We start from the raw sequence: 16211 nt of genomic DNA on the forward strand, positions 1-16211 counted from the left end.
ACCATCGAAATCAAATTCCCAATAATTTTGAAGGGTATGTTTCAGCAAAGGGTCAGCCATTCTCTGCAAAAATTAATCAATATCATTGTACACATATCTAAAATATCAACGGTCGTGCTCAATTGACGGAATGGTACCTTGATCGGAAGGCCCAAGAAAAATGCACGAATGCCATAAACAATGATGATGATGATGATGATGATGATGGTTAACGTCCACTGAGACCAAATTGGTCTATCGGACCTACAATTTTCTTAATTTTTACTTGTCTGGCTCCTCGTCTTTCTTGGCAAGATTGGTGTTGTAGCTTTCTTTCTTTTCTCTACGGTCTTCCAACTTTCTTTGTCTTGCATCTCCTTCATCTCTTCTGGTTCTTGGGACATTGGTGTCTTAGCTTCGCGATCTATAGTCGGAGAAGTTTGGTTTAGGAGATCTGCTTTGCTGTTAAATGAAGATTTATTTTCTGTGGTGTTCAAATCCTCATAACTGTTGATTTGTTGGGGCGGGCTTTCTCCTTGCTTGCTTTGAGAGTTGTTTCCTTCTTCCTTGATTTCTTGTGACTCAGAGTTTTCTCTAGAATATTCTTCTTTGATGACAGTGTAGTGTTCTTTTTGTGCTCCTTCCCACCATGTAGATCTGTGGTGGTTTTTTCTAGCAAAATTTTTCTCAGAGGCTTTTGGGCAATTTTTGGCTAGATGCCCCGTCTCAAAGCACGATCGACATCTGAAGAGGACACTTTCATAATCAAGCTTCTGGTTCCACACATAGTCTTTACTTGTTAGGTTTATTTCAGCTGGGAATCCGGCGCTGAAATCCATTTCCACACAGATGCGTGCATAGGTGGTTCTGGCATATTCCTCTGTTTCTGGGCACCTGCAGTAAAATTTCCCAATTGCATTTCCGATGGCTTTTAGCGAGGAGAGATTCCAGAGATGCAAGGGTAGGCTTTGCAATCTCACCCAAACTGGTGCTGACGTTATCACTGCTGTAGAGGGATCGAATGATGGGTTCCATGGCTTCATGAATAGGCCTGATTTTTCCCAAAACCAAGGGCCGGAATCTAGAATACATTGTCTGCTTTCAGGATTTTCAAAATCTACTATAAAGAAACCTCTAGCGCAGGGGTAGATATTAATTTCATCAGAAATGATAGGCTTCCATACCTCCGAGATCCAATTGTGGAGTGCTATCAGCCGCGGCCAAAAACCATTGAACCCGCAAATTAGGGCACTTTCGGAGAACTTCAAAGCTTCATCGAGTGAGTCCTGGACCACTTGGATAGTGGGAGCTGGGGCTTCACTCACGATATGGGCAGGAGATTGCCCTCCAGAGGAGGATGAGCCACCAGTTATTTTTGCAAAGCTTGGAGCCATATTTTACGCAGATCTGCACCAGATCTATACACCCTCCGCAGAAACCCTTCGAACCGGATAATAGTAATACGATTATGCCAGGTATAATGTTGAGTATTTCTGCAAAAACCCTTTGCAGAAACCCTTCCCACGGGAGAAACGAATCAGACACCCTTCGCACGGGAGAGACCAAGGAATCAGACACCCTTCGCCTTCCACAGAAGATCTGGGGGCGATCGCACAAGAGGCGATCTGGAGCCGCAGAAGAAGAGGCGATCTGGAGCCGCAGAACCCGATCTGGAGCCGCAGAAGCCAGAAGAGGAGGCGATCTGGAGCCGCAGAACCCGATCTGGAGCCGCAGAACACCAATGCCGAGTGAAATTATGCAGCAGCGGTTGATTATGGATTAATCATCGAGCCGCAGAAGAAGAGGCGATTCTCTCAACGAGCCGCAGAAGATCATCGAGCCGATCAGAAGATCATCGAGCCGATCTGTCTAGTTTAGATTAGGGAGCACCTATTTGAAGATCATCGAGCCGCAGAACACCAATCTGGAGCCGCAGAACACCAATGCCGAGTATATACCATCCTTTAAAGAATTCGAGGAAGTGATCTGGAGCCGCAGAACCCGATCTGGAGCCGCAGAACACCGATGCCGAGTGAAATTATGCAGCAGCGGTTGATTATGGATTAATCATCGAGCCGCAGAAGAAGATCATCGAGCCGCAGAAGAAGAGGCGATTCTCTCAACCTGATGCAAAAAACTGATGCAAAAAAAAACAGTGATGCAGCCAAATCCAGAAGACACCCACACGTTCAATATTTTTTTGACTGATCCATGACGCTCCACAGGGCCAAGGCCTACACAGTGGCTAGCGGATTCAAGCAAGATCCTCGACTCGACGACACAAGTCCTGGCCACTCCCATGTGACATGGAACAATGTTTCAGAAAACCTACCGAAGGTGGAAAAGGTAAGATAGGTATAGTTTCAGTTATAACAAGAACTTTAATCTAACGGTGGAAAACATTTTAATCGTCTAACATCAAATCAGAGGGACCATAATAAGACACTTAACCCAAGAAGAGAGTTGATTTCAAAGAGGAACGCCTTACTGCATAAATATTAGGAATCAAACGTAGCAGTCAGTAAACGAAAAGAATGTCCAATCAAAGCTGAGCGTCGACTTACGCGAACCAATGAAATCGAACTAGTTAAAAACTAGGAGCACAATTCGGTGTCAATCCATATTGGACACTAATTAAATGAAATGATGCAAGACCCTTCGAAATCGAGTTTATTTTGACGACGTCCTTGCTGCTCGTAACTTCGCCTGTAAAAAATATTGTCCATTGGACAACGTGAAGGAGTCGAAGAGGCTCTGCAAGCCTTTTAATTTTGCAAGCAAAACGCTGGTGTTAAAGAAAAATTGAGAGTAGAGTATACTCTCACTGCATTTTATAAATTTATAGTACGCCATTTATCTAGAGTAGCAGACGAGTTGAACAAAGGAATCGAATTATATCAAAATTGTTTCTCATAACTAAAAACCTCGTAACGCATCCTGAACACATTTATCGAGCCCTACGCTAAGATGGATTTTTTCCTAACTAATTATTTGCTGTAAAAGCGGTTGGGTTTATTGAGCTAGTATCCGTTCAGTGCCTAATTGAAAAACATAACTCATCTAGCTGGAACACTCACAGGCTCGTTCCACCTGTTTAGAGTTGGGGTTGAGAGGTTTCAATGGAATGTTATTATTTTTTGTTTGGGTTGACTGGTTTCAATGAGATTTTATTAACATTTTTATATAGTTTTAGATTTATTTTTTTATAAAGAAAATGGAATCACATTATCTTCCTTAAAGAAAGTGAGATCACACTCATTTTTTAACTATTAAAATTTTCTTTTTAAATAATTAACCTAAGGTTTGGTTAATTTTAAGAGTGCATTTTCCCTAATCCATAAAAGGAATCGAAAGGAATGGATTCACCACCTTATTTAAGAAGGAAAGTGGGGTCTCACTAATTTTTACTTATGGCCACCTTGATTTCTTTACTAATTTACCCAATGTTTGATTAATTTTAATGGTTTATTTTTTCTAATTCTCAAAAAAATTTAATAGTTAAAAAAATCAATGTTAGAAAGGAAATACAACGGCAAAGAAAAAAACAGGAAATATCAATGGAAAGGAAAAGAGATCTAAGAAACATGGCCAAAATAGGAAGAGCATGTACTATTGATTTAAGACCAACCAAATTCAATTTTAGCGGTGTATTTCGCTTAATCCCAAAAAGGTCTAGTAGTTGGAAAACTATTGATAGAAAATAACTATAATAGAAAAGAACAAAGAAGTGAAATAACAATGGAAATCTAAAGAGATTGAAGAACCATACCTGAAAAAAACAAAGATCATATATTATTGATTTAGGAGTAGCAAAATTTCATCCTTTAATCATGCTTTATAATATAGAACCCATTCCACTAGGTGCATATATAAAGAGCATATCCAGTTGATACAAAATACATTTAAAGAAGTAGAACTATTATATAAGTAAATGAAAATGTTCTGGTATATAGATTAAGTTAGGCCTTAATTATTTTGTGTGTTCCTTATAATAAAAGTATTAGTAATTCTCTTTGGAGTGGAATTAAGAGGTCAAAGCAAAATTCCAAAGCAAAAATACATGATTCAATTTACCAACATAACAAAAAGAAGAATCTAGGCCAAAGTAATGAGAAACGTAATGAGGTTAAGTTTCTTGAATTAGAGATTTGGTGCAAAATGAGAAACGTAATGAGGTTAAGTTTCTTGAATTAGAGATTTGGTGCAAATTTTATTGCTCAAGTGCTCAATGATAGAAAGGAACATACAAACTAATAGAAACTTGGTAGATTTTTTGTAAGTTTTAGAGTCAATTTTGTACCAATTTATAAACCTAAACAAAGAGATAAACATGGTTATTTATAAGTGAAGAGACTGCATAGGCATATTTGGGGTATGAAAAATAAATATTGAGGAATACAGGTTCCCTCATGTTACTAATTTTTTGGTTTGAATTTTATCTAAATTTATTATCCTAAGCCAATCCATTAGCTTTTTAACTATAAATGGGGTGTAAATAGTTCATTGTTACATATGAGATAGATGTATATGCGGTTCATGAAAACTACAAATAAATCATTATTGATAGATAAATAAATAATACTAGTTTTTCTAGTTATTAATCCTCATGTGTTCTCATATCAAATATGAAGGCACTAGGAAACTTGAAAATATATCTCTAGCAAGATAATCAGACCAAATCAATTGTTCATGTCAATGTTGATCTAAGGAATAAAATTTATGTCTAATCAAAGAACCCAAAAAGTGATAGACGAGTTTAGAGAGTAGTTTAGAAAAAGAGATAAAGTGGTGATTTCCTATGAAGTAGAAATCAATAGGAAAAACAAAATCACATGCCTATGTGCATATAGACAAAACAAAGTGTGTGTTTCAATGTCAATCCATTGTAGTAATGCAATATAGAAGAAAAAACACCAAAAGCGATACACAAGGTCAAATAGTGGTTTAAGAAAATATATGAAGGGGGCATTTCAAAAGAACTAGAAAGAAAACAATGGAAACCACATCCAAATGCATAAGCCTAATGAAGGTGCTTAGCAAGTTTGAAAAATTTATGCAAGTAATTAATCATGTGTTGATGCAAATCTTGGAAGTTATATTAGGGTATTGAGTGTAAAAAATCACTATGTGAGAAAAACACACGGATTTCCTCTATGGTAGAAGATGTTGCCAATTAAAAAGATAACATAGAGGTATAATGCAAAGAGAAAGTGGAAATAAATAGCAAGGAAGAAAAGGTGAAAAAAATTGTGCTATCAATGGAAAACATAATGATGAAATAGAGGGAAAATAACCCAAATATGTGTACATGTAATGTGTTTATGCTATGTTTTTTTAAGTTTGATGTAATGTGTAATTTGTTGTTGATTTCTTTACTAAATGCACTATGTTTTGTAACTAATGTCTAAAGGAACATGTTTGTGAATCAAGGTATTAGGGAATGCTAATGATGAGAATTAAGAACTAATATGTGCATCAAGGTCAACCATATATAGTGGATTCCACTTTGAAATATTTGACGCTTATAAGGTATTCTTGATTTAACTATAGGCCTATATATCACCATTCAATGGAAAATTTGTGAGATATGTTTTTCGATAATAGTGATTGTGTCATTGTCTTATAGCTAGTATGATTAATGCAAGCTAATTATGAGAGACTATCATTAATGTTATGATGATTCCATGTATTGTTTATGAAAATGTTGATGACTTATGTGCATGTATCTTCTAACATATAAATAAATACAATGTATCCTCCTATTATTATGAATGCATATACTTACATTATCTTAATAGATCACTTAATGCATAATAAATGAATAGATGTTTATTGTACACACCATTATCACATATCCAAAATTAGAAATTTTGATAAATATGATTGAAACCAAATTTTATTGAAAATATTAAAAATTTTATATACTTTGTTATACCCTATGTAAACATTGATAACAAAATTAAATTCAAAATATAATTCAACATTCAAAATCAATTTAACACATTGTAGAAACTAGTGTGATAGATATCTACAAAGTGAGATTCGAAATTACTTTTAGGAAAATTGATTATTTCACAATTATATATATATACTCATTTTTAAAAAATATATTAATAAAATGCTTTATGATATATATATATTTTTGTATTTTTAAAATTTATAATAATAGAAAAATTAAAAACAAAACATAATGAAAATGTTACGATGAATCACCAAGTTAATTGAAACTAGTTTAACTAATAAGTTTGAATAAAAGTTATTTTAGAGGAAGCTTTAAAAATGATTTGTTATTTTACATATATATACTTTTAAAAAATATATTAATAAAATGCTTTAATATATATAAGTATATTTTGTATTTTTAAAATTTATAATAATAAAAAAAAACTAATAAAAAGAAACTAAAAATAAAACATAATAGAAATGTTACGATGAATCATCAAATTAATTGAAACTAGTTTAATTAAATGTATTAATAAAATGCTTATATATATATTTATTTATTTATTTTTTGTATTTTTAAAATTTATAATAATTAAACAAAAAACTAAAAATAAAACATAATGGAAATGTTACGATGAATCAAGTTACCTGAAACTAGTTTAACTAGTAAGTTTGAATAACAATTATTTTAGAGGAGGCTCTAATATGAAACCATCTTTAATCTTGAATTTCATTAACTGATTTTACCATCTGCAATATTAACATATTTAAATAAAAAATAAAGATTTCATTATTTCATCCCATTTGAAATAGAGCATGCGTTATGAGGGATAAGAGGTATGTTTAATTCATTGCGGGTCATTTCTCGGTGACATTGGTTTTTCTTGCTTTCATTATACTTTTACTTTTTTCATTGTTTTCCACGATTGTTTCCATGAAGAAGAGGAGAGAATTCCAATAATGTTCATTTATTAAATAGACAGGTTTTAATCAGGTTTTAATATAATGTCATGTTCTCTAATTAGGAGTGATAATACGTGGGTTTCTAATATGAGGAGAGAATTCCAATAATGTTCATTTATTAAATAGACAGGTTTTAATCAGGTTTTAATATAATGTCATGTTCTCTAATTAGGAGTGATAATACGTGGGTTTCTAATATAATGTATGTCATTTTATAACTATGAGAAAAGAAAAATTCATATTCATATCATCAAAGCTACGAGGATTGTTATTCATATATGTTATTTTTGGGCATAGATTTTATCTATGATAATCATGAGGTGGAAATGGTTTGATGAATTATTTTTATGATAATTTATTCGATTAAGCATTGTTTCCAATTTAAAGAGGTGTCTCTCTTCGCATCATTTCTTTTATGAAAAAAATTAAAATATAGATTTTTAGTAGGGGAAAAATATTTTTACTCATTATGAGGTTAAAATGTTTCAAAGCATTATTTTTTTAGTCAGATAGAGGTTTTTTTTTTCATATAGATTTATAGTGAAAACATAAATGGTTTATTTTTTATGCATAATAGAATTGTTTAAAATATGAATGTTTATGATGCATAAATTGTTGTTGATATTTTACTGGAGAATTTATCATAATGTATCTCATAAAACTATATTTAAAAATATGTAATATTACACTATTAGGGTTTTATTTCTCTTTAGACTTTTGAATTTACATATTATTGTTAATTGTATATTCATGTAAATTAAAATTATGTAGAAAGTAGAGAAAAATAAATAAAAACTCCAAAAACCACAATTTGACGCATCATATAACTTGGAAACCCTTTTGAGATAAACCACTCGGAAGGTGATGTCACTCTATTATCTTTCAGTGAATATAAAATGGCTTTGAGTACAAAGAACTAGGTCATGTGGCCCATGGTCCACTACAGTGCATGAATCCTCTCTATGTGCTCCCTCCCTATCCTTCTCAACAATTTTTGTTATCTATAGAACAAGTGCACTCAAAAAGAACAAAAACCATTTTCCTCCTAGTGGCCTAGTTATAACACAACCGAATAGCGTAATAATAGTTATGTTTGTGTACGTCAACTCCTAAGAAAAGTTACAATATGGACTCTTTAGAGTCTTCGACACTATAGTCATGTAGATATCCCGGTTTCCATGATTTATGGGGTCTAATGTGGCATTCTCTCGAATAATGGTGGTGAAAATAGGAAGGTCAACTTCTAAAGGGCATAACTTTTGCATACATACTCCAATTGAGTAGATTTCTACACGGTTGGAATGTCTCTACATGTAAAATGTGAAAAAAAGACACAACACTAAAACAATGAATCTTTACCTCTCATGAAATGTGATTTCATGCGTCAAAATTTTCCTAAAAGGCTTTAGAGATTAACTTTAAAAATGGGCCTTGTCGATAAAAATGGTCCCCTAGGCTAAGTCATTAACGTTTTCCACTCTAAACACATTGAGCTAGATGAAAAAAATATAATTATCTAATATAAATCAATTTGGCAGTGGTAAAAGTTTGTTCCATGTTATATATTATCTCATTCTCTTTATTTTGTAAGGAAAAACTATTACCTATTATGATATGGTAGCATTCTTGTTACATCAAGGAAGTCTTGTATGCTACCATTATGAAATATTTCACGGGGTGATTATCAACTACCATGTCTATGACAAGAATTTATATGTCTTGGTGCAATCTATGAAGAAGTGGAAACACTATATGATGGTAAAGGATATTAATCGACACAAATCTCCAAAAACTATTATATCTACAAGCCTATTGTAAGCTATAACAAATCAGGAATTACAAGCGAATGGGGTTTCTATAGGAGTTTCATTTAATGATCATGTATACGAATGGAAACACAGAAAGGTTGGTCAACATGCTTTCAATGGTTCCGACATCTAGGGTAATACCTTTGATAACATTAAAGCACATTGATCCATTCCCCTATGATGCATACAATGATGCATATTTAAAAGATGAGGACTTTAAGGAGGTGTTTCAATAGATAGAAATCCATATTCATGTGCACGATGGTCAGACATTGTCGGCTAACCATATATATAATGGCTTATTCTATATGTTGGGTATGCTATGTGTTCCTAAATGTGAGTGACTGTAGTTGATTAGAGAGGCTCACACGTCAAATTTTGTAGGGAAATTTAGTGTAGGGAAGACAATGGAAAACTTGTAAAGCTATGTGTATTGTGCCAAGAGGCAAGAACATGTAGCTAGGATGTAACAACAACCCTAGTACTTGTGGAAAGCATAGTGTCTATATCATCCCTCACTTGTACCCAGTCATCCTTGGGAAATATTTTTCATTTACCTTGTGGGAGGTTTACAAATCACTAGGAAGGGACATGACTACCCTGTCATGGTAGTTGACAAATGAGACAAGATGTCCATTCAAATTCCTTATAAAAATACCATGAATAGGAAAGAGTAGTGAAGTTATCTTCTGGATAGGTCTAGGTACACTTTGGATACTAGAGAGAACCATTTCAAATAAAAACAAAATAGTTCTCAATTATTTTTGGACTACATTATGGGAGAAGATGGAATTTTTTTTGAAGAGGTCTATGACATTCCATCCACAAATATACAGGCATATGAAACTAGTTAACAAAAATTTGGTGGAGATTTTGAGGGGTTATAATCAGAATCACTTGAAGACATGGGATGAATATGGTATATATACAACACTCTTGTAATAAAGAAGTTCACATTTCTATTGGTATGTCCCCATTTCAGACTTTTTTGGATATTTGTGACTTTCACATTTAGATATTGTATATGGGTATTAAGGGGGACTAGGGAATGGTCCTACAGGAGATGGCTTCAGGGAAGAAGTATTTGTTCAGAACATCAGACACATCCATTTATAAGTATAGGAGAGACTGCAGAATTCATTGGAAAAAGACAAATCAAAGCATGATGAATATAGAACATAGACATTGTTTAAGGCAAAGATAAAGTATGGTTACAATTGAACATGGAGAGGCTACATGGTCCTAGTATGAAAATAAAGGATCTATAGTATGATATTTTAGAGATATTGGAAAAGGTTGGAGATAATTCCTATAGAATCAATCTAACCCAATACATCCACATTTACTTAGCAGTGAATGTAGAATGTATGAAACTAGTTTCTATGAGACTTCCATGATAGATCAGGAAGAGGAACGAGTCCTACGTTTGATAAAGGATTTTGCACCAGATACTCAAGAAGAGTTGACAACAGATACAATTTTGCAAAAGATATCTAAAACTACAATATAGGTTTAACTCGACCTTTGGAAGATGTGGTTGAAATGACATCTTCTAGGAAAGGCTAAATGGTAAGCTCAAGAGAAGGTAAAGGAAAATTTTCCTCACCTCATACAGTCGAATATTTTTTGGACCAAAATTCTTTGAAAATGAAGAGGTGTGATTTGGATTATATCATTATACCAACATAGATCTATCTAACTCAGGATCTTCAAAGCTCTGAGAGTGATCAAATCTCTTAGGATATAATCTATCCTATGATGGTTTTGAAAAAATGTAACACCCTCCTCCGACATCTACCCAAGCAACTGAACAACGAGGGTAAACATGTGATGAGAGGCCACTATGATAAGATTCAACCTCCTTGGCGAATTTAAGGAAATGGAATCGACGGAACATCACAAGCAGTCATCCAACATCATCCACATAACATTCAGGAGACAAGTCATCCAGTCAGACTACCTATCCCTGGGTCCTACTATTGTTTGAGAAACTTAGGGTAGGGTAATGCTACTTAGACACTGCTAAGGCGAGTTAGTCTCGAGACTAATGCTCTCGAGACACTGGAAAGGTGATTTAAAATGCTTCCCATACACTAACGAAGGGAGTTAGTCTCTAAACTAACGCTCTATTTTTCTAGCATTCTGGGATTTGAGCCACCTTTTTTGGCCCAGAGCCCAGGACATTGCCCAGAACAAAATGATCACATAAAATTGATAAGAGTACAAGGAAACAAGGATGAAAAAGGAATAATATGAGCAATACCATAACTAGACCGCTACTACCCATAACATTCATTTCGTCAAAAATATCATAAATATGTAACCTACAGATGTAAACGACATAATTAAGCTATCATTTTGGGATTCAACTGCTTTAAGTAAGTCATTAACGTATGACCATTTCCATGAGAGGTAGTCGTAACTGACTAATTTCTCATGATTTTTGAATAGTTCACTTAGCACTCATTGCGTCGGGTGGTGCTCACAGGGATGAAGAAGTGGGATTGAAACTAGTGAAATGAATCACATAGAGTCAATCATCACTTCCGGGGCTTGCACCCGGTAACCAGGACTTCCCGGGAGGTCACCAATCCCAGATCGCCTCTAGCTCAAGCACGCTTAACTGTGGAGTTTTCCCCACAATCAAGCCCACTTAGCTTGCTACCCCATTTGCAAAACCTTAGTAAGTATTGTGCCTCATGAACCATTCAAGAAGAGATCCCTTCACTCTTTTTGAATTTAAGTATTAGGGGGTTTACACAGTGCATTATATTAGATATCATTTTGGGGTTCAACTGCGTTAAGTAAATCATTAACGTATGACCATTTCCATGAGAGGTAGTCGTAACTGACTAATTTCTCATGATTTTCGAATAGTTCACTTAGCACTCATTGCGTCGAGTGATGCTCATAGGGGTGAAGAAGTGGGATTGAAACTAGTGAAATGAATCACATAGCGTCAATCATCACTTCCGGGGCTTGCACCTGGTAACCAAGACTTCCCGGGAGGTCACCCATCCCCGAACGCCTCTAGCTCAAGCGCGCTTAACTGTGGAGTTTTCCCCACAATCAAGCCCACTTAGCTTTCTACCCCATTTGCAAAACCTTAGCAAGTATTGTGCCTCATGAACCATTCAAGAAGAGATCCCTTCACTCTTTTTGAATTTAAGTATTAGGGGGTTTACGCAGTGCATTATATTAGATATCATTTTGGGATTCAACTGCGTTAAGTAAGTCATTAACGTATGACCATTTCCATGAGAGGTAGTGCTAAGTGAACTATTCAAAAATCATGAGAAATTAGTCAGTTACGACTACCTCTCATGGAAATGGTCATACGTTAATGACTTACTTAACGCAGTTGAATCCCAAAATGATATCTAATATAATGCACTGCGTAAACCCCCTAATACTTAAATTCAAAAAGAGTGAAGGGATCTCTTCTTGAATGGTTCATGAGGCACAATACTTGCTAAGGTTTTGCAAATGGGGTAGCAAGCTAAGTGGGCTTGATTGTGGGGAAAACTCCACAGTTAAGCGCGCTTGAGCCAGAGGTGATCTGGGATGGGTGACCTCCCAGGAAGTCCTGGTTACCGGGTGCAAGCCCCAGAAGTGATGATTGACGCTATGTGATTCATTTCACTAGTTCCAATCCCACTTCTTCACCCCTGTGAGCATCACCCGACGCAATGAGTGCTAAGTGAACTATTCAAAAATCATGAGAAATTAGTCAGTTACGACTACCTCTCATGGAAATGGTCATACATTAATGACTTACTTAACGCAGTTTAATCCCAAAATGATATCTAATATAATGCACTGCGTAAACCCCCTAATACTTAAATTCAAAAAGAGTGAAGGGATCTCTTCTTGAATGGTTCATTAGGCACAATACTTGCTAAGGTTTTGCAAATGGGGTAGCAAGCTAAGTGGGCTTGATTGAGGGGAAAACTCCACAGTTAAGCGCGCTTGAGCCAGAGGCGATCTGGGATGGGTGACCTCCCGGGAAGTCCTGGTTACCGGGTGCAAGCCCCGGAAGTGATGATTGACGCTATGTGATTCATTTCACTAGTTTCAGTCCCACTTCTTCACCCCTGTGAGCATCACCCGACGCAATGAGTGCTAAGTGAATTATTCAAAAATCATGAGAAATTAGTCAGTTACGACTACCTCTCATGGAAATGGTCATACATTAATGACTTACTTAACGCAGTTGAATCCCAAAATGATATCTAATATAATGCACTGCGTAAACCCCCTAATACTTAACATAATTAAGCGTAGGGATCTCATACTTATCTGAAACTCGCTATGAACCATTGTTCCCTCATGGAATTTGCTGCATTATCCTCCATTATTTCATAGACACATTATTCATTCACAAACAAGTAAAAAGATTCGTGATCCATACATAGATGTTGTCATAAAATGTGCATATAACCAACATAATAGGAACAAAAATACAATAAACATATCAGCCATCAAATCCATAAATACATCATTACCTTTACACATGAAAATCAAGGGAATGGATTTATCAATAATGAATGCAATGAACCAACCAGAGATGGGACTACCACGTTCCACCCGATCGTAGAATGGCTGAGCCAAATATCTCTTCAGACATTCACCCATTTTCCATATTCCAAGCATGAGTGTGGGATCTCCTAGAACACATCAATCAAAACTCATCTAGGGCTTCCAGGGGCCATCCACCTCAATACATCAAACATTGATTCCACCTCATGGTCACACATCACCAAAAACCATCATCAAACTGGTCTCCATCCAAGCCTTCGAGGGCTTCCAGAGCATTTGTACAACCAAGGCTTCTAGATCTACTAACTCAACCCACAAATTATAAAAGGATTTGAGAGTGTTTGTCCAACCAAGGCTTCCACGACTTGTAACTCAACCCACCAAGGGCTTCTAGACCGTTTGTTCTTGCAGGGCTTGAAGGACTAGTAGCTCAACCCAAGCTATTACAGGGCTTTTAGAGAATTTGTTCAATGAGGGATTCCAAGACTAATAACTCAACGCAAGCTAAGTAAATAGGACAACCAACCAAAACAGAAAATTGAAAGTAAACCCATAATCACCATGGCTATCTAGGAAATGGCAAGGCTAGGCAATCCACTGTCAATCATGGCCAGCCTCCATCCCAATGACAGATCATAACCGAGAAACCACATGCATGTGTCATGCATGCCAAAACTAGTGAAGAAATCATATATGCAATTCAGTACCTGCAAGAAAATCTGATGTAGTTGTTGATGTCGATGCCCTGTTGCACTTTCCTACTCTTCATTTTCCTTCATGCTCCAAGAATCCAAGTATGCCACACCCTCCAAGGGTGCTCCAAGAAAGCTCTAAGTATCCTAGCGTATGAGAGAGAGAGAATAATGAGAGAGCTCCAAAACTCAAGTGACAAAAAAGGTTACCAATTGATCCTCAGAAGCCTTTTTATGAATGGGGCCTCTATTTTATTCATTTTCCATTATTTTCCTTCATTTTCCTCCTCACATGTAACTTGTGACCTTTCACCTCCTTTTTCTCCTAATTTCCATTATTTTCATAAATAAATGTGCCAAAATGCCATTTTAATGCCTTAGCCATTTCCTTAGCCATAAACAATCAAATGAACACCCCCGAGGATGTCTTTTCCAACATTCAACATGAAGCAAGTGTCCCAGTCATTGGTGGCTATTGTTTTTAACATTTATTACATGCAATTTTCACTAGGGCTATTACAGAGCCTCCCTCTTTGGGGACACCGTCCTCAGTGTTCAATCACACATATACCCTAGCAATCTGCTGACAGAAGACATACTACTGATGGAACTTCATAACACAAGTCAATGCAGTATTTACAATGAAAGACGTGCTTAAGGAATAACGTCATTACACTAGGATAGCATACCGAAATAGTGGAGTTTTATAACACAACTCATTATGGTATTTACCATGAAATTCCTACTCAAGGAAAACTCATACATCATCATAACATCGTGATAACATAACCACATGATAATGTAATAACATAACACCCATACCATAGAGTGGAGCTTTATAGCACAACTCATTACAGTATTTACATCCATACACGGGTGTACATACAACAACAACATGAAAATTATATATAGCAAAACATAGATCAAACAGATACTAAGCACCATATCTAAGCATATATCAAAACGTCATATAACATATATCAATCATCATAAAGCATGTACCAAACCATTATAAGGCATATATCAAACCATCATAAAGCATTTACTAAACAACATAAAGAAAATACTAAACCACCATAAAACATATACCAAGCCATCATAAGAAAATACTGAACCATGATAAAGAAACTACCAAGCCACCATAAGAAATGGAAAAACTGCCATATCAAGGCTGCTTTGCCTTAACCGAAAAACAAGGAAGCATGCATGGCCGGCACTTGATCTGCCATCTCCCATGTAGCTTGATTGAGCCCAAAGTGATTCCATTGCACTTTAACTTGGTCTATTGCTCGATTCCGGAGAATGAGCACCTTTTTCTGCAATATACAATGAGGCTCTGACTCGCATTCTCCATCGGGTTCCACCCGCGATACAGGCTAGTCAATCCCATGATCAACATCCTTAACATACTTCTTAAGAAAAGATACATGGAACACATTGTGGACTTTGACTGTGGGATGCATTTCAAGTTAATAGGCTACTCGCCCAATCCTCTCAATGATACTGAAGGGTCCACACAACCATGGTGCCAGCTTGGCACATGAGCCAATCTGCAAGGATCTCTTCTTCATTTTGATGTGCAAGTACACCTATTCCCCAACCTGAAACTCTTTAAACAACTTGTTCCTGTCTGCATAACTCTTTTGCCTATACTATGGTGCCTTAAGATTTTTTTTATCACTTACATCTCCTGTTCCATATCTACCAACATATCTAGTCCAATCATTACTATGCTAATCAGATCACTCCAACTAATGGGAGTGTTCCAACTCCTCCCATACAATGTCTCAAATGGAATCATCCTCAGTGACTCCTAATAACCATTATTGTATGAAAAATTAACCAAAGGGAGATTCTTCCCACTTCCTCTGCTGATGAATCACATATATCCTCCACATGTGCTCCAATAACCTTTTGACCCTCTCTATCTGTCCATATGTATGCAAATTATATGCTGTGTTGAAGACCAACTCGTTGCCCAAACCTGCAAATAACTCCTTCCAAAATTTGGAAGTGAACTTCACATCCCTATCTAATACAATATTCTTTGGAACACCATGTAGTCTAATCCTGTCTCAGATGAATACTTGTGCCTCATCATTGGCTGAGAATGTAGAATTCACCAGAACAAAGTCTACAAACTTGATTAACCTGTCCACAATGACCATGATGGAATCATGTTGCTTCACTGTCTTTGGAAACCCTGTTATGAAATCCATGGAAATGACTTCCCATTTCCACTCCGGAATCGCGATTGGCTGTAGCAGTCCACTGGATTTTTGCACTA

This window comes from Pinus tabuliformis, chromosome 3_2 (assembly GCF_031772625.1).
Source record: "Pinus tabuliformis cultivar Carrire ecotype Pingquan chromosome 3_2, CPIR1, whole genome shotgun sequence".
Lineage (NCBI taxonomy): Eukaryota > Viridiplantae > Streptophyta > Pinopsida > Pinales > Pinaceae > Pinus > Pinus tabuliformis.